Source organism: Eucyclogobius newberryi, unplaced genomic scaffold (genome assembly GCF_026437365.1).
Source record: "Eucyclogobius newberryi isolate DKJ021-1_F unplaced genomic scaffold, fEucNew1.0.hap1 SCAF_17, whole genome shotgun sequence".
NCBI classification, from domain to species: Eukaryota; Metazoa; Chordata; class Actinopteri; order Gobiiformes; family Gobiidae; genus Eucyclogobius; species Eucyclogobius newberryi.
The window spans coordinates 23,841,445-23,861,463 of record NW_027315801.1 but is presented as its reverse complement, the minus strand read 5'-3'; the positions used below and the strand labels follow the sequence as shown (position 1 = coordinate 23,861,463).

The window sequence follows — 20,019 nt, the reverse complement described above, 5'->3', positions numbered from 1 at the left end:
TGTGCTCTACCCACACTGTATTTATAAAAGAGAATATATGCATGTTAATCTGTGCTGGTTTATTTTTATTCCAGTTGTAAATACCAACTTCCCACACGTATGTTCAGGCATGTTCAAAGACACATGCTGTAATCATTTATTTATGTTGTATATAGATATGTGCTAACTCGGCAGGTTTGGCAGGCGGCCGTGTGTTTGTTCAGGAGCATTCAGAGTTCACCGCGCTCATTCTTTTAGGTTTAGTTTGGAGAGGAGCCACCGTTTTCCTCTTTCACATGGTTAGGCTGAGCTCATGTTTTACTGTTTTAATTGTGTGCACTGGAATAAGAGGAACAAGTCAAGTTTCGACCTCTGGGTTTTTTATTTTTATTTCTATTAGATATTTGACATAAAATGAATACAAATGAAAAACGACATAAAAGTAGGTATTATTCCAGATTGTTTTTGACATATCCATTACTCTGACCTTTAGAACTATGTACTTGGGCCTCAAAACTCCTGCCATGGACGTAATAAATGGATACCTTTGGAATGTACTTTTGGCAGCAGGAAAAAGGCCGATTAAGGACTGACATTATAACAATCAGTCCTTGATCACCAACGATGATGGGGGGAAAAGGAAAAACTAACATTTGGACCAACTGGGACTTTTATTTTAAATATAATTGTTTTCATTATTCTGTTTCTTTTGTTGGTAGATGTATTTTTGTCATTTCCAATGTTCCTTTATAAATTTATAAATATATATATATATATATATATATATATATATATATATATATATATATATATATATTATTCCGAATTTAGCTTTCTGGTCCTGTTCTGTCTATTGGTTTTTTTATGTTTAAACATATTTATTAAAAAAAAAAAAAGAATTAAATCTAAAACATAAATACATGTATTATTCACGTAACAATATAAGTTTTTCTTTCTTAGACTGATATTATTTCCCCCATTCATCCAAAAACATTGACATCACACTAATCCAGGTAATTCTCACAAAGCCAAAACTATAACACTTTTCACTATTTATTATTTAGGACTGGCAGAGTTGGGTAGTACTCAGTCACATGTACATTTACTCAGTTACATTTACTTGCGTTGAGTAACAAACTGTACTTCTCGGTGTAGTTTTCTTACACCATACTTTTACTTCTACCAGAGTAATATTTCTTTTTAAGTAACAGTACTCCTACTTGACTAAAAGTTTTGATTGCTCTTCCCACGGTAAGTCCAGAAGTGCCAAAACCTTTATTTGGATAATATTACTTTTAACAATATTTTGTTTTTCATCACTGCTCTTTCAGATATGATTTCACTTTCTCATTTGTGTAGTTAATCCTTTGAACATACCAGATTGTTGTCTTCAAATAACATGAACTTATTATAAATCAGATGTTACGTCCAGACCGTCACTTTCACAACCGCGCTAGTTTTCCCAAGTACTTTTTTATTCTCATTTAAGCAATGTTCTGCGCCTACAACTTGAGTAATATCATTTAGAAGTAACTGTACTCTTACTTCAATAACATTTTTTGGCTCCTGTCACAGATTCATATCATCGCCATAGGACATTATTGCTGTTTTGAGCGCGGTTGAATTTGGATATGGTTTTGCGACGTCCTGCTCCTTTAAAAAGCTCGTCCCTGCGACTTGCTTGTGCTCGCTCATCCTGCTCCTGTTCCTGCTCCTGCTCCTGCTCCTGCTCCTGCTCCTGTTCCTGTTCCTGTTCCTGCTCCTGCTTCTGTTCCTGCTCCTGTTCCTGTTCCTGCTCCTGCTCCTGCTCCTGTTCCTGTTCCTGCTCCTGCTCCTGTTCCTGCTCCTGCTCCTGTTCCTGTTCCTGTTCCTGCTCCTGCTTCTGTTCCTGTTCCTGCTCCTGTTCCTGTTCCTGATCCTGCTCCTGCTCCTGTTCCTGCTCCTGCTCCTGCTCCTGTTCCTGTTCCTGCTCCTGCTCCTGTTCCTGCTCCTGCTCCTGCGCCTGCTCCTGTTCACGATCCCACTCCCGCTCCTGTTCACGATCCAGTTCCTGTTCCTGTTCCTGTGCTCCTGCTCCTGCTCCTGCTCCTGTTCCTGCTCCTGCTCCTGCGCCTGCTCCTGTTCACGATCCCACTCCCGCTCCCGATCCAGTTCCTGCTCCTGCTCCTGCTCCTGTTCCTGTTCCTGTTCCTGCTCCTGCTCCTGCGCCTGCTCCTGTTCACGATCCCACTCCCGCTCCCGATCCAGTTCCTGCTCCTGCTCCTGCTCCTGCTCCTGTTCCTGTTCCTGTTCCTGCTCCTGCTCCTGCTCCTGCTCCTGCTCCTGCTCCTGTTCCTGTTCCTGCTCCTGTTCCTGTTCCTGCTCCTGTTCCTGCTCCTGCTCCTGCTCCTGCTCCTGTTCCTGTTCCTGTTCCTGCTCCTGCTACTGCTCCTGCTCCTGCTCCTGCTCCTGCTCCTGCTCTTGTTCCTGTTCCTGTTCCTTGTTCCTTGTTCCTTGTTCCTTGTTCCTTGTTCCTTGTTCCTTGTTCCTTGTTCCTTGTTCCTTGTTCCTTTCCTTGTCCTTGGGCTGGGTTCTGACACTTGCTGTCAGGTGACCCAGTCCACGCCCGACAGATCCGTGCTGCTGCGTAATAATTAACCCCCCGCCGAGCGCTTTGGTTCAGATTACACAGATTACAGAGTGACGCTCAGATGGTCAGTGGTCTAAAGAGCATCAGCTGCCTCTTGTCACTAGCACGCGTCTGGAGCTGGGCAGATGTAACGTTCAGGACAGATGGGAAATGTGGGACGAGATACCGAATGTGGCTCATGCACTGTGCGTCTGCCACGGCCATTTTATCATTCTAAAAATCTACTGTGCGTGACATGTTTTACAGTCAAACTATGGACGGTAGTTTGTATTGTCGGTTTGTTTTCTACTCTACCGAAAAGGGACAGATGAATCCTGTGAAAGATGGCACCGGTTTGCAGAGGAGATACTAGATAATGAAGATTACAAATCGTTTGCGCATGTTGGTGTGATGGGGGAACAAAGGCAAACATTGGAATGTGTGTTTTTTTTTGAAAGGTCTACATTTTGAGCAGCCGTCAATATAAGGATTGAGCTGGTTCTTGTGTTTTTTCGAGCAAGAGCCTCCTCTACTTCAGCTGGTTTAGTGCGTGACCAAGTGAAAGAGCAAGTGATTTGGTGGTGGTTGGAGAGGCCTGTGTTCTCCCACTGCTGAGTCTGCTGCTGAGTGAATGAATAATGGCTTCAGGGCTCTGAGAAGCTTGTAATGCTACAGCACAATATAAACCCATTATTTACATTATTGGAGTGTTTCGAGTCTGTCGTGGCCTGGGAAACAAACCTAGGTGAACTGGTGAGAGGTGATGCAAGAGGGCTGCGCTTTAGAACCTGAAGGTGCATTGTGTAACTGTTCTGTTGGAGCGCTCAGTGTAAACCGTTTCAATGTGCAAATTGTAGTGTATTTAAGTAGCACTGGTGAGTGATGGCCTTTCAACACGTTCAACCTCTCAACTAAAACAGAAAAGTATTTATTCAACTAAAAGTGAAAAGTTGTGAGTTAAAAAAATGATAATTCACAGGTGTGTCTGGCTCAAAAAGTTTGTTCTCTAGTTGAAACACTTCAGTCAAATGATTATTCAAACTAGTTTTACAAAGATGGAAACAGCTTTGATAACTTAGGTGTGCAATGTGCAGATGTGACTTGTAAATAAAGCAAAAATGTCCAGGCGGATTAATTTTTGTGATGGCCTTTCAACATGTTCAACCTCTCAACTAAAACGTTGGTGTCTAAAATAGAAGAGAGTTTATTCAACTAAAAGTGAAAAGTTGTGAGTTAAAAAATCATAAAGTATAATGATAATTCAGGGGTGTGTCTAGCTCAAAAAGTTTGTTCTCCTCATCCAGTTGAAACAGTTCAGTAAAATGATGATTCAAACTAGTTTTACAAAGACAACTCTCATGGAAATAGCTTTGATAACTTAGGTGTGCAAGTGCAAAATCAGTGATGTTAGGATTTGTTTGGGAAGTAAAAGTAACCACTGTAAAAACTACTGAAGGAGACGATTTAAAACATAAGCAGATTAACATTTTATTCAGTGTAAACCACAATATTGATCTGAAACAGTTCAGTAGTAGAAAACGGACCATCTACTTCCTGTTCAAAACGGCATAACAATGCCTCTTCATTGTGGCATTTCACTGTAACAAGCAGCGGAATTGATTTACATGTTTTTATTTCTAAACGTGGAATACATGTCTCACTTACACGCAGGAATAAATGAAAATCCAACTTTGAGTAAACAAACGATGAGGAAACACAAAAGCTTAGGGCCTATTTGTCCTAAAGCTCCTGACTAAAATGTGCCCCAATTAAAACTGAAGCTGTTCTTGAAAAACCTGAACAAACAATTGGCTGGACTCTTTGGGAAGCCGCTGTAGTTTTGTATTCTCATGTCTGGTTTTCTCTAATTATAAGGAGAAACAAGCTCTGCACAGAGGGAATCAGACTTTAAATTCAGCCTGGATTTTCTTTGTTAAACACCGTATGTAAATGAGTAAAGCTGGTGTTGGAGGGTGATTGACACTAGTTTTAGAATTCATTATCATTTAAAAGCTACAGAAGGTACAGTAAATTCACAAAAAAATTGTTTTAGGGCAAAAATGTCCATGTGGAATCCATATAAAAGTCCTATTCATGTTTTATTTCATTTTAGGGTCATTTTTATTTATGGGCTTGGAGAACAAACTGACCCTGCTTCTTCCCAGAATGATGTGAATGATGAGTAAAGAATGATGAGTAAATGATGAGTAAAGTAAGTAAAGTACAAAATGCTGAAAATGTGTACAGTACTTTTAATTAAGTACATTATCACTTGGCACCGCTGCATACCCAATCTGTGTATTTCCCTCCACAAAGCGAGAAAGCCCCTCGCGACATAAACCGCACAGCATGAAAAACACAACACAACAAAATTGCACATTTAGCTTCTGCTCCGTTGCTTTTCTCCATTGTCGACGCCGCAGCCTGGACGTGCCCATGTGGATTAGTTGCAGCCTGAAGTCCGTCCCTCTGTGCCACATTAACCTGTACGGGCAACTAACCTCCCCCCGTCCTGCTCCCCTGCTCTCTCCACGGACCCCCCCGCCCCTCGGTCTGCAGTAGGTTTGTGCTATCTGCACTCCAACCCAGAATTATGACCCAGAAAAGTTCCCCCGGTGGGAGGCTCGACGGCTGGCAGGGGTAAACACGCTTAAATGGCTCCCACATTGCAGAGCACAACTGTGGCACTTAAAGCGGTACAAGTCTGCCATCCCGCCTGCCTCGGCCATTACACTCCACTATTAAAGCAATTATCCCAAAAGAGTGTTTCAAGGTGTTTTAAACTATACCGAGTGTGACCAATATCAGAGCTGATGAGGCTTTGTGCAAATATCTGCCGGCGGTAAGTCGTGCACAAGAAGTAAATGGAGAGAATAGAATAGCACTGCAGGACAGACGTGTGTGATCGTGTCATCTGTTTGTGACATAAAGACACTTACAAATTGGTTGAGGTGGACAATAGATCAAACTAAGTCAGTGTTGTGAATGTTTTTGAATATCGAGTATATCGTTACAATTAAAACAGACATTTCCCATTTCATTGATAAATAAGTCTCAACTGGGGATGTCAAGATTATTAGGTTAATCAATTTGTTTGATTATTCAGGTCAAAATATAATTGTAAGAACCACAAAAATAATAAAAATCGTGAACATTTTTGCAGCAAAATCAAGTATTTTTAGTTCAAAATAGACCTGAATGTAAATAATGTTATTATCTGCTTGTTTTTGTTCTACTTAATTTTATTTAGTCTTTCAGGAAGTTCTTTTTCATAAACTTCCCCAAACTTGTGGAATAGTTACATGTTAGACAATAAGAACACAAATGGAAATTCAAGAAAGAAAGTGTTGTTTAGTGACACAATAATCAATAATCATGAACAATTGTTACATCGTTGTTTTCCCCCCACAATAATCTTAACACTATAATTTGATTCCCATCCATTGACCCAACCTTAGCCTCAACTAATACGTTTTAAGGCATGTTTTATCACTTTTCTGTTGGATTAACATACTATTGTCTGAATATTGTCATCGCTCACTTCTATTTCCAAAATCAAACCATAAAAGTCTGCAATTGATGTCTGTTTTGCTGTAGAAGTTGTTTGTATATGAAGAGGTTCACACATTAACCACATGTCCAGCGTTTCCTTTCCTTCATCTGTAATTTACCAAATCCAAGAGTGAATGAATAATCCACCAAAATAAAACAGTACTTTGAGAGACAAAAAGGGCACAATACATTTAATATCAGTAGTATACTCTATTTCATACTATGGAACATTTCAGGCAAAGCATAAACATCTCCGTGAAGACCCTCCACCAGAAAAAGTGACATATTCTAGTTTAAATGAAGTCATGTTTGTTGTATTTAATCATTTTGTAAGGATTATCTTTTCAATACTGAACGATTGAGCCTGATTCGTGACCTTGTTGGCTTCACACTAAATCTGCTCACTGCTCCCCACTGCCTCCTGAGCGTCGTGACGTCCCGTGCCGTCTCATGCCGTCTCGCTTGTTTTTTTTGGAGGCTGAATCTTGCAGCTTCTCTGTGAGCTGGCGGCTGTGGGGAAGGCACTCCCGACATTTGAGCATCTGCTGTTTTGGCTCGGCTGAAGCGACCAGTATTAAGTTGGAGATGGAGTGAAGCCTGGCAGCCAGCAGCTCCGTGCGTGCTCTCCGTGCGCTGGAGGAACGGAGGTGCTGCAGGGCCCGGAGAGACGAGGTCAGAGGAGACGCAACATCCACATCCACAACACAATCGCGGAGAGAGTTTGATTGTGCGGATTTTGTCTTACTCCTCACAACGGTTTCAAAATCTGGTCAGAGGAGGCGCGGGATTCACACTGCGGTAAAATATGAATGCAACATCGATACTCAGGAAGTTGGTGGAAATAAATTACAGCTATGAATGTTTGTCGCAGTTGAACATAAGAGCCAAATGATGTAACAAACTAGGAAGACTTTTTACTTTTCTTTGTTTTTGGTTCAGTTCTTGTGATTTGTTGTTGTGTTACGTGCACCATTGGTAGTGGTGCAAGTTTGATGCAAATTTTGTCCATATTTGTATCGTTCCTTAGGTGATTTCTTATTTAGAACTACTGTAGAAACGATGTAGTCCAATATCAGATCTGGAAAAGTACTGTTATAGGCCTGGTTTAGGGCAAAGTTCTTCTATACGTGGCACTATGGTATGAAATAGTTTGCGAACCATTGCTATAGGCTATTGTCCATTTCCTGTCAATGGAGCCAGAGCTGCCATGGGGCTAACTTGCACAAAAGTGGCTGCCAATCTGCACCAACAGCCTCTCCAACGACCACCAATCTCTCTGGCACGCCGTGTAACTACTTGGGTGTCCTGCCCAATGCCACAATAACAATAATGCATTGGTTGGAGCTTCTGGTTTTGACCAACTACGCCTTTGTTTTCTCAAATTCTTCTATTGAACACTGATTACAAAGGTCACATTTTGGACCTTGATCAATCTTGAAGGTAAATGTCATAAAGCGCACAAAACGGCCTCACAACAAGGTCAATTATGATTCCCATGCGGCGCTGCGCGTATGCGTGCGGTTTGCATACCCAACTCAACAGTGACTACGTGAACTTTTACAGGCTATTTTAACACTCCCTTGTTGGCTGTCAGGGCGATGTCCTCTAACTAGACCTCTGTTAATGCTATCCAAAGGTCTTTTCATCAGACTGATTTATGATGTGTATAACTGGATGATGGATTGTCATAGTGAAGCCATGTATCTTTAGTACAGGTCTGGAGTGCAGATGTGCGCATGCAGTTGCCTCGTCATTACTGAAGTGCTATTCGCCCAGAAAGGACATATGAATGAAGTGCATGTAGTGACCACTTTGTTCAGGGTCAAAAAGTGAGGGTTAGTGACATATGGTATGCTCCGGAGGGACGGCCTGCTCTGATTTGCAAACAGGGTAAAGATTTTAAGGTTAGGTAACGGGTTAAGGTTAAGGTTCTGTCTCTCCTTAGCCAAGCTTTAACCATAAATGAGGTAGGGTCAGTACGCCATAGTTTTTGTACTGTACTAAGGTTTAGAGAGGTGTTTATTTCAGGAACACATGCTCAAGTGGCTTTAGAGTTGCAGATTAGGAAAATATCTATGATTCATTAACTTTTTTCCATTATTATTGCTAAAGTTTCAACAAAGTGTACACAAATACATGTACAGTATACAGTCAATTCAGCAAAATCACAACTGAAATGCTAATTACTTGATTTATCAGTCAAACTATGTTGCATTAAAAAAAACTTGGCAAACACTGAACCAAGAAAAAACTGAACGTAGGACTGAAAACCAAACGCTCTGTTGACAGCTTTAACGTTTCCTGTGATATTTCTTTTCTTGCTATATGGAAATTCCGATAATTTTACACACACACCATTGAGACACCAAAAGAGCGAGGGAAAGTTGTGAATGCCAAGTAGTATGGTGCAGAAAGTACGTCAGTGGAGTACAGAAACATATGCACACAAAGAGCATGGCGCTTCACTACTGCAGTCGGAGCAGACACATAGTACACAGTATTTCATAGTCTTCTAATATGCGTAAATAAACACAATATGATTGAACTAGCTTGATATACTTGATCTGTGCTGTCGCTGTAACCGTCATTTTCATTTTTTATCTTCAAACCAAAACAGACTAGTTGTGTATTGCAGCTGCATGACTTTCTTTTTCACCCTGTCCCAGACATTGCCACAGGTGTCGCCATGAATTGCGCCCCTTCTTCTGCATTGCATCATTTTACTGTACACAAAGCAGCTGATGCGTTATACAGACACTACAATGACGTTTCTGGCCTCACAGAGAAACGCTGCATTATTGACCTATCGGTGCACATTTTACACAAATTAACCTACTTCATATCACATTTATCCACTTAAGTGAACGGAACTCCCGCTCAACCAGAAATGCCAAAACAACGGAAGTGCAGATTGGTAGCATAAAGAGAGAAATGTGGGCGAGGCGGAACAAGGTTGAATGCATTTTTTGAATACATTATTTTTATCTTTATTTATTTTACCCCTCCATTCCTTATTAGGAAATGAGAGGTTTTGTCTATAGGAGTTTTTGTTTATAAGAGTTCTTCTATTACTTCCTCTGTATCTACCTGCGTTGCAAAAATAAAATGTCCCCATGTGTGGACAATAAAGGAATATCTTATCTTATCTTATCTTACATATTGTGATTTAACGTCATATATTGAACGTTATTGGCAAAATCCGCCATCTTTGGTGCCAACTTAAACATAAAAAAGTAAACTAAACGCGCTGTGGAATTAGCAACATTAACTGCGTGGTCACTGAAATACATATACTATACTGTCAGAATACATTTTGTGCGACCCCTCATTCTGGTGGTTTGTATTGAATCTCCATTGGTTTAACATTTGCACAGCACTGATCGCACCATTGACACCATTGGACTGAATAATTTTGTGTTGGCAGTGGTCCATTTTCAAATCAATAGATAATAGACACTTTAATTTGCCATTGGCGCGCTCCAAACAGTACTTTGCAGCTTGCAGACTGATTGACAAGTAATTGATGGACTTCCGACCCTTTGTTTGTCACACCTTAATCCATAGTGCATTACGTTACATTGCTCTTTCAAGACCGCACCTCAAATCAATTGATGCCACTAGATTAGACGGGCCTATGCACCGAGGCGCCTTAATATTTCATAACAATAACCCCTCCATGTTGTCTCCTGGCCCCGTGCCGCTCCATCATCTCCCTTACATCCACAGAGCGGTGTGTATGAAAGCTTGTTGTGTCTGGGCAGGTCTCCGCCGTGATTGGCCCGGACCGTCAGGCAGATGTTCCTGTCCCCGGTGCCTCTCTGTATCCTGTCACCCTCTGCTCGTCTCACTTCATCTTCGGTCGCCTCCCCCTCCCTCCCTCGCTCCCTCGCTCGCACCCACAGCCTTGCACCAACACATCCACTCATTAACAACCAATTAGAGCGCACAGATTGGCTCGCCGGGGGAACCTAAAGGCCAACCAGAGCGGTTCCCTTGCTTCCAGAGCCAAGTCACAACAATTACCTGGACGTTCTCCAGATCACACAGAGGGCCGGGCAGCAGAGCGGGCCTTTTTGTGGGCTGTCGGCGCTCTGCGAGGAGCCACGGGGCCTCCTCTGTTGACGGGAGAAGATTCCTGTCGCCAGCTTTAGTCACAAGGGGTGGAGCTGCATGTTTATACAGACATAGAGGGAAATGCGTTTGTTTAACCAGCAATTTTATTTGAAATTGTGTGTCGTAAAGGTTTTTGATTAGAGGTACAGCGCAATATTGTTCCTGTCGTCTATAATTCCGATGCGGTCCAAGGCATGGGTTGAATCGCATAAACAAGGTTAGCTAATTAAGATGTTGGAAGTGACAGGGTGAATTGACTGAGGGATTCATAATGTGCCTATGCTTAAGGCCCTCAGGGTTCAAGTACTCTCAAGAGCTAAAGCGACAAGTGTTGCAGCGCTAAGCAGAAGGAAACAACAACGAGTTTTTAGACTAGTTTTTGTTTGCGTTTTAATTATTCATTGATAGATAATGTTTACTGTTGATGTAGATGTGGCTTATGCAAAGGAGTGGTCCATGGTAGTAAAGATTTCCAGATTATATCCAGATTTTAGATTTTTTTTTAACCATAAATAAGGATTATACAAGATCCTGTGCCACAAGATAAAAATACATAGAATTATAATGTTGTGGCGAACATTATATATAGTGTATGTCTTACACACTAAGCACATGTTTTGTGAAGCGACAGAGTCCAGATGTATTTGTTATTTGTTAACTGTTATGTACTTTTTGGTTTTATGATCCAGAGCCATGGTCCTATCGTTACCAACATAATAATAACAACATATTTTCAGTTAGTTTCTGCTTTGGATTCTGCTACTACTTGCATATATATTTTTCACTAATCTTCAACAAAAATAGGTTACTTTACATTATACCGCTATAATCATTATAATAATTTGACATGGCACATATGTTTTACTCAAAATACTACATTCAAATAGTTCAGGATGTGACATGCTCAAAACATATTGTAAATAAGGAAGAATATTATATGTCAAAATGTCATCTCATTCTCAAGGACCCGGTCATTTCAATTGCTATCAACAACTAAATCTGTATTACATTTAGTCCGATCTAAACTCCTGAACCAGCCTGGACTCGACAAATATGTTTTCAAGTTTTCTGTTGTTCCCTGACCTCTCAAGACCCGCTGGGCTAATGAACTTCTCGCTTGTTTTGTACGCCGGCGGTTTCTTGCATCACTATTATGTTCTACAATTGCTCTCTAGTGTCAAATCCACCACATGGGACTGATACATTAGCCACCGTGCACACACTCACATACGTGAAGCCACCTCTCTCCTCACACCTCCGCCTTAGCTCCTCGCGGGACCGGAGCTGTTTGTGCCAGTAGCAGGCGATTCTCCGGGGACCCGTGTTCACAACATCTCTTCCTGTGTGTTTACTTCCATACCTGTCAGAGCCTCATTCACATCCCCCACTCTAAATGCCTGCGCCACGTGACAACACTTCAATCACCACCGAAAATAGACGTGACAATAAGACATGCAAATGAGCCATAGTGCAGTTAGTTCAGCAAAGAAAAGGTGTGACAGAAAATCAAGCCCGTTTGTCACTGATGGATGGAGTACAACTGTAAGTAATAAACTGTGTTGTTGTGTACATGTACATGATGTTATTGTCTCCATAGACATAGGTATTGTGTATTTCATCCCAGCTTTGGCCAATGCCTGGAGCAGCAGGTCTAAGCAGTGCATCACCGGGGGACACGCTTCAAGATCTTGAGCTAGAATCGTGATCATAAGTACCTCAGGGATGTTCATCTCTCAGCCCGTGGGCATCACTATTATGTTCTACAATTGCTCTCTAGTGTCAAATCCACCACATGGGACTGATACATTGCCACCACTCATAGTGGTCGGATTAGGCCCAATTTTCCATTTATTTACTAATATATTGTCTCTTGTTTACTGGTTTAAACCTGGTCTAATCCTAGTTTAGTCCTAGTGCTGTTTTGGTCCTGGTTTAGTACTTGGTATCGGTCATATTTTGTGCGATACCAAACTGTGTTAAAAGTGGTGGCGCTCTGTGCACCTATTCTGCCCTCCAAAAAATCTGATCCTCAGGAAAATTGTATTGAATAGGCCAGAACTAACTGGATGATTTAGCTCTTCTTTGAACTGAAATATTCATCAATAGATGCGCTAAAGAGTGTGAAATTGTAATTGCAACATATGCGATAAAAAAACGACATGAGGAAGCAACTGCAGGGAAAAGCTCATTTGATCCAATCAGATATGTTGTTGGATGAGCACAATGTCGAAAAAGCTGGTCTGTGACAATCCAGGACTGACTATCCCCGAAGTATAGATTCTGGCTGCTCTAACAATTTCCATCAGATTTAAAATTACTTTCGGATGGAAGTCGAAACCTCGTGATTTCTAAAACATTTGCACATTTGCAAAACCATATTCCAGACAGTTGCTTCTTTGTCATGGTCCAACATCAGAGTGAGGGTTAACTGTTTATTCAGAAACATGTTTTACACTCATGGTTCAAAACACAAAACACTTTCTTATGGGAAAACTTCAGAAATGCTACATTGCTTCAGCACGTATTGGTCAACTCTGACATTCATCAGTGGCAACTTACAAATACACTTTTACCACAATTGTGCAAGAATAAACTACTCATTGTCTTTTCCTGACATGTTGTATTGAAAACCCTTCTCCCATATCCACTTGGACCATTTGCAAACCAGAGCAGCATCACTAGACTTTTTAGGTCCAGGCATCACAGTGAGCTAACCCAAACTTCCTATGTAGCGGTCGAGGCTCATTAGTGTTGACAAGCGTGCTGTTGAACTTTGGCCATCTCCATTCTCCATGTCGTTCTCTCTCTCTCCCCGTCTGTCCCCCACCATCGCATCATCACTCACCCAGCACGGCTCTGGCAGGCCTCCCTGTAACTCTTGGTGAATATACGGGGTGCGATTTCGTGCAAGTGCTGGCCAGCGGCATTCTGTGCCCATGTTAAAGCCCATGCAGGTCTCCTACAAGGACGACACGCTGTCCTTGCCTAACCCCCCGGAAATAGAACGAGGGGTGTGGGATAATGCTATGTACATTGTCTGACGGTGAGTTATAGCGGATAATAATAACCGCTCAGTCAGGGGTATGGCAAGCCAAAAGGGACAAGTCAGACAGACCTTAGGGAAAAAAGGAAAACGCTTTATGCGATAAAATACTAGAACAGGTAGGTCACCTTCTGTTAGGTTCACTTTAAAGGATTATTTGACTGATTTGCACTAAATACAGTAGTGCTCTGTCAATGGGAAGAGAGAAAGGCACTATATCAGGCGACTCAGGGCATGCTGTTCACAATGGGGGGCTTTAAGTGGGATGGATACTGATAAGGCTTTGAAAAGTACAGTAAGGAGAAGCGTAGTGGCACGTGTTTCCACTGTCTCCAGCACTGTGGAGTCCAGAACGGATGATTTAAAGGACAGCAAAAGTGCCTTAAGGAATTCTAATTTACTCCAAAAATGATACATTTGTGTTTTTTTATTTCACTTTTGGAATCCGTTTTTAGTTAATACTTTATGATTAGGTTATGAGTTCATTTCATTTCTAGTCAGTTATTTCTGTTATGAAGTAATTTGAGTAGATTTACTACTACTGTATTTTCCGGACTTTAAGTCGCACCTTTTTTCATAGTTTTGGCAGGGGTGCAACTTATACTTAGATACTTATACTTTTACTTATAATCCGGAGTGATTTATGTGTGATATTATTTGTTATTTTCACACTTGCAACCGCATTTCATACTCCAGTTCAACTTATATATGTTTTTTCTTCTCTATTAAGCATTTTTTTGGCTGGTGCGACTTATACTCCGGAAAATAAGGTATATATTACTATGTTACTATAATGCACTACAATTGCAATAATGTGATTTAAAACATGACTATGTAGAGTAAAAGCCAAGTCTCTGTTTTGTTTTTTTTGTTTTTTATCCCAAACGAACTCTTATCCAGCCTCAAATACCCACTTCAAACCTTTCCAAGCAAGATTTAATTTCGAGATCAAACATGCAACAAAAGACATGTGTTTTCCAGTTTTTATTTGTTAAATTCCCAGCTGCTTTTTTCATTCTTTATGCCCTTATTCATTTTCTTTCTGGAGGGGATTTTGCCATCATTTTGTCTCCACAGTGATGTTATTGCTCTGCCTGAAATGTTCCCACAGCGTCATTAAACCCCACGTTGACCAGTCAAATCTACATGTCAGATCTGCGGAAACGTGAGCCTTTTTTCTTTTCAAGCACCTGTCATTGAACAAATCAGTTTAACATCATACTGTGGAACCATGGAGTCAAGCAGGTTGCCGCTAGAAAAAAAAAAAAAAAAGTGCAGTATTAATGTTAGCATCCCCGATAAACGCTTTGTACATCGTGAGCTAGCTTTGAATGACAGAACAGAGCAATCACACAACATAAAGTGAAACAACTGGCATCATGACTTCCACCATCACCTCCTCCGCATCTCCACGGCCTGGGACCAGCGTCAGAAGAGCAGCAGACGTAGATGTTGATGTCTGTTCGGGGGGCCCTCGTTCGTCCGCGCTCTGCCGTTCCTCAATCCGAGCTGTTGACTCTCTGGTAATGATGCAAGTCGGCCCTAAACACAACAAACCATCAGCGTCCTCGGAGCGCCAGGAGGACCGCGATCGGAGACTGGAGCGGCGCCGTGCGAATGCAGATTAGTTTACATGTGCGAGGCGTGAATAAGGCAGGGGATGAATGATACGGGCGTGAATAATTACTGACGGATGCTGGGAGGGACGTGTACGGGTGGAGCGCGGCGTAACTGTGCGAGCGGATGATGACATTGTGTACATGCAGTGGAAATGGCCGTGATTTAAAAAGAAGAAAAACGTTTTGAATGGATCTACTGTTTTTTTTGAGTAACTTATATATAATTAACTGAAGAAATGTCATGAGGAAATGCTTTGCATACTGACTCTGGCACCAGTATGATGTTGTTTAGTCCTGATTTACTTCCTGGTTTTAGTAGTCCAAAATTAGTTTTAGTCGACGTATTATTTATGTAGTTTATGTGAATTTATATGGGGGAAAGAAGAGGATATGAAGAGAGTTACAAATAAAAAACACAATTTCCTAGTACGTTTCTTTATAAAAATAAATGATATATTTACATTTTTTGCATGAGTTGGATTCGTGTAAGTGCAGATTGGGTCAGATACATGCAGATATTTTTTTCTAGTTTATTGAGCCCTATTATTTTATATAAGGCCTGTATCTTTAATACACTCAACCATAAAAAGGCTCTTCTGTTGCATAGTTTATTTTTCCTTGAACACCGTCAGAGCCATCATCCCTGTTTTCTCGCTCCATTACACCGAGAACAAGTGACCATCACGATTCTCCTCATGTCCATAAGGGAAGGAAGTGAGGGAGTAAGGGAAGGACAGAAGGGCTTAGGGAGCAGGCGGCATGTGAAACAGAGTGACCCTCCGAGGAGAGCATGAGTTCCCACCGGCTTGTCCCTGTGAACCTAGAGTGTGCAGACGCCGATGAGACATGTGGGGATGGGGAAGAGGAGAGGGACAGGAAGTGAGGAGGAATCTGCTGTTTTTATCTGAGGAAACAAACACGGGACGGACGTGAGTTCAGACACAGGGCCGTCTCTTCTCCTTTTCTTCTCTTTTATTTATTTTATTTTAGCAAATGCTTCATTATTCAAAGTGAACCGCTTTCATTATGCAGTGGTGAAATGCCAGTTCAGTGTTTTGCTTATGTGACATATTAGTAACACTTACTTGAAATAGCTTCTTTGAAGTTGTTTTGTTTTTCTATGTCAAGTCTGAAGTCTGAAGTCTGAAGTCTGAGCAGCTGATCAACTCTATTTTGGTAGTTACTCTTTATTTTGGTTGTATTCAGAATACAGTTACTTTTCCATATATAGTTTATGGTCCTTGAACACACTTTAGACTTCAAACATAACTGAATACGTGAGGAAAATAGAGCATGCAGCTCTTATAGTGAGGTTCTCTTATCTTATAAATAACTGCAAAACAAACGGTGAATCAAAAACAAATAGCAGTTTTACCCTTGTGTCGTGTTTTTACACTATAATATAAAGCAACTCAAAGTGAAAGTTCTCCCATTGGATCATATAACGGAATACATTACAAAATACATCTTATTGCAAGTATTCAAGATTCTGATACATGTTCAGTGTATTCCTTCCATTACTGTCTGTGTACTCATTTCAGTCATGTGTAGTTTTTTGGTTCCATGTTGTGCTGAACAGTTTACACAGGGTTAAAGTCATAGTAGTATAATTACCTGATATTTTGAGTCCTGTCCGACCACCTACATTATAAATGAGAAAACTTAAAGAATAAATACATCAACTATGCCCTGAAATCTTGCATCTTCTATTATTGCCATATAAATGAGTTCCAAACAGTCAATGACAGATAAACACACTGTGTTTTTTAAAGATTGTTGACAATGTCCCCTAAGGACTTGAATTTAAATGAACTTCCAGTTTATCAAATGTCAATATAGTCAATACATCTGCTTTGTTAATTTGTATTCATAGTCATTAGTACATTAGCATTATTATAATTTCCATTTCAAAGCAAATATGTTATCAATATAGCTGTTTTTTGTGTGCTTTTCTTTAGCAATAATAACACCTAATTGAATAAAAGCCTGCTAGATAAGGTAAATGTCCCACTGTGGAACATTCCAGGCACAGCAGTGACATCTTCATGGTCACAAAAAGATGAAAAGTTACACAGTGCACCTTTAAGTCATGACAAAAACGCCTGAGCAGCTTGATAATACATTCAGTCCATGGTGTGTTTTCCCTCTTGATAAAGTGAGTAGTTGACTGCAGTTAAACCCTCCCTCCCCGGTGCCCGGCGCACACTGCCCATGTGCCTGCGGCGTCTCTCCACTCTCTCTGACGTGACACAAACATGGCCGACGCTGACAGCTCTCTGCGGAGGGAGGGGCCGGTGATTGATTAGTCTTCACGGAGACCATACGTCTTTAATGAACAAGGGAAAGCTGCCACGTTCAGTTGTGTGTTGTGGGAGGCGGTGAGAGCTGCAGCGTGTGTGGAGTTGTGTATTGGGTAAGTTTGTTAGTTAGTGTGTGTTGTTGTGTGTGTTGTCGTTGGACAGGTGTGCTGACAGGTGCAACTGCAGGTCTTGTGTGGCAGGGCTCCATATGTGTGCAGTGGAACACAATTGGTTTGCGCTCCAAGTAGCTCTCTCAATTTTCTGGTCATTTTAATGAGTCTATCTCCACTAAGTTAAGCCAGGGGGGGAAAAAGTAACCAAATTCAAGACCAAACCATGATTAACAAAAGAAGAGCCGAACTTAAGAAGAATAGAAACACACTTGGACTTGAAGTTGGATGCCTGAAGGGGCTGTACCTAATTAAAACATGAAAAACAGAACTAGTTCATTTTAAACTCTTTGCAGTGGTCCACGTGTATAGCTCACTTACCTACTGCCTTTTGAGCAACCTAAATATTCACTGCGATAAGTTTATAAGCGCTTTTCTTATTTGCTGTGGCGTCGTTCCAATACGCTTCTGCAATATTTAAAGATTTGTTTCCAACCAGTGTTGCATTATTTTTCACCAGTTTTTCACCAGTATATTTCAATTATTTTTCTTTAATGCATGCTCTTTTTGATTTTATATGCTGCTTTATTATTTTTTATTGTTTCATGTTGCACCGAATCATCAAAGCAAGTTCCTTTGTTTGTGAAATGTGTTCATTGGCAATGGCAATAAATCTTGTCTGATTCTGATTCAGTTGATCTTGAGCCTTCTCCAGCTCAAACACTCTCACTGGGGTTCAGATCTGTAGTACATTAGTTTCTGCTTCTCCTTAGAAGTTTTCTCTGCTTGATGCCAATGATTTGACTGATTCTCAAACACACTGACATCTTTTCCATGACCACGGGATTTGTCTTTCCACATGGTTGTTTCAGAAATGAGAAGCCACTCACTGCATCAGTTAGTTTAAATACCGTGTTGCAGCTGAAAGATCCTCTCCCTCAGCAGTTATCCAGCAGGAGGAGAGGAACTACTGTATTTGCTTGGTTTAATCAAATTAGACACTTTTTTGGGGGGAAAAGCAGTGTATGTTTGTGCAAAAATAAGCAACAAGAGAGCAGAAACAAAAGACAAAAACACTCCAGATCCCACTACATTAAGAAGACTATTCTACTTTATGTTGGTGAGGAAATCAAGTTGCTAAGTTTAGTGTCAAAAAATCTGTTTCATCTGTTTTGAATTATGCCATCGACACGTGCATTTTCCCCTGAGAGTTGTGCTTGGTTTGTGCCTTACATCTTTCCCAGCCAGAAGTGGGTCATATGTATTTGCGCAGTCCATCTTTGAAGGGCAGCGTTAAATCATTCCACTAAGTTACTGGTGCACACTCTGCGGACTGTTGGAAATGTAGGTCTCGGAATTATTTGGGATACGCTTGTAAGGGAAGAGGGAACACTTTGACTATCTCGAAATGCAATGTCACTTCTGCTCACTTTTCATTATAAAAAAGAAGAGAAAAAAGACACAAAAAGTTGATTATTCTGCACTTATGTGGATGATTTTTACAGTCATTTCACTGTTGTCTGTTTCTTAAACCTCAGATGACACATTTAAAGACATGGTTTAACACATTATACAATATTATCTGAATTTTGTGATTGGGAAAAGAAAAAAGTCACCTCACGAAAACTCACCTACCGTATTTTCCGGACTATAAGTTGCACCTTTTTTCTTAGTTTTGGCCAGAATGCGACTTATTCTCCAGAGCGACTTATATGTGATATTATTCGTTATTTTCACACTGGCCACCGCATATCACATGTTGATTATTTTCACACTGAAAACCACAAGAGGGCGCTCTAGGCTCTAAGCGACACAGAAGAAGAATGGGCACTTCCTCTACCTCCGGAGTTTGGGGAGTTGTTTAGAAGTGACACCGAGGAAGAAAAAATCAATGGATTTAGTGATTTAGTGATAAATTCCCCCAAAAATGCAACTTATGCATGTTTTTTTCTTCTCTATTATGCATTTTTTGGCTGGTGCGACTTATAGTCCAAAAAATACGGCACATTCCCACAAACATAAAAACTTTGCATAACTATGTCTACGTTCTAATTCCGACCCTGGATGTGTGCTACAGGATGAACGCTGTGTTGATTGCCCCCCACGCCCCCTGCAGCTGCCCCTCTTCAAGTGTGTCCCGGCCTGATGACACGCCTGTCACGCTCTCATACATTGTGACAAACCAAGCGAGACACGTCAACACACCATCGGACACTTTTATTACGATATGCTAATACGGCCTGGCGTTCACATCTCTTCTATTCATCCCGGCCACATTTGATTTAAGACTTATTAGAAACCACTTTGCCTCAGCGCTCTTTCAAGGAATCAATATTTAGGACGTGAGCAAACAGTTGTTTAAAGTACGCAGAGCTTGCTAATTGCAGGTTGACACATGTAGTTACAAATAAGGATACAGGTTAAGTGCAATTCGTGTCTAGTTCTATAGCTTTATATTACGTAATCAGTCAGGATCATTACAGTGCTTTAAAACTCTTTTATACGGTAGCGTTCAACAAAAACTAAGAAAGAATCTTCTCTTAGCTGCGTTCACTGTTTATGTTGACAAGATTGGAAAGAGTCGTTGCGATTAACAATTACAAAGTAAATATTTTAGCTCTTGAATGGGCAATATCGTAATGATGTCTGTTTCGGCTTTCTGATTAGGAGTTATCTTATCCCTATCAATAGTTCA

The 20,019-nt window shown here is 40.9% G+C and overlaps 1 protein-coding gene across 3 annotated transcripts in view; it reads left to right on the top strand.

The window, feature by feature from the left end:
- plxna1a (plexin A1a) overlaps positions 1 to 20,019 on the top strand; it is a 354,584-nt gene that overhangs the window by 73,366 nt on the left and 261,199 nt on the right. The window lies entirely within an intron of this gene.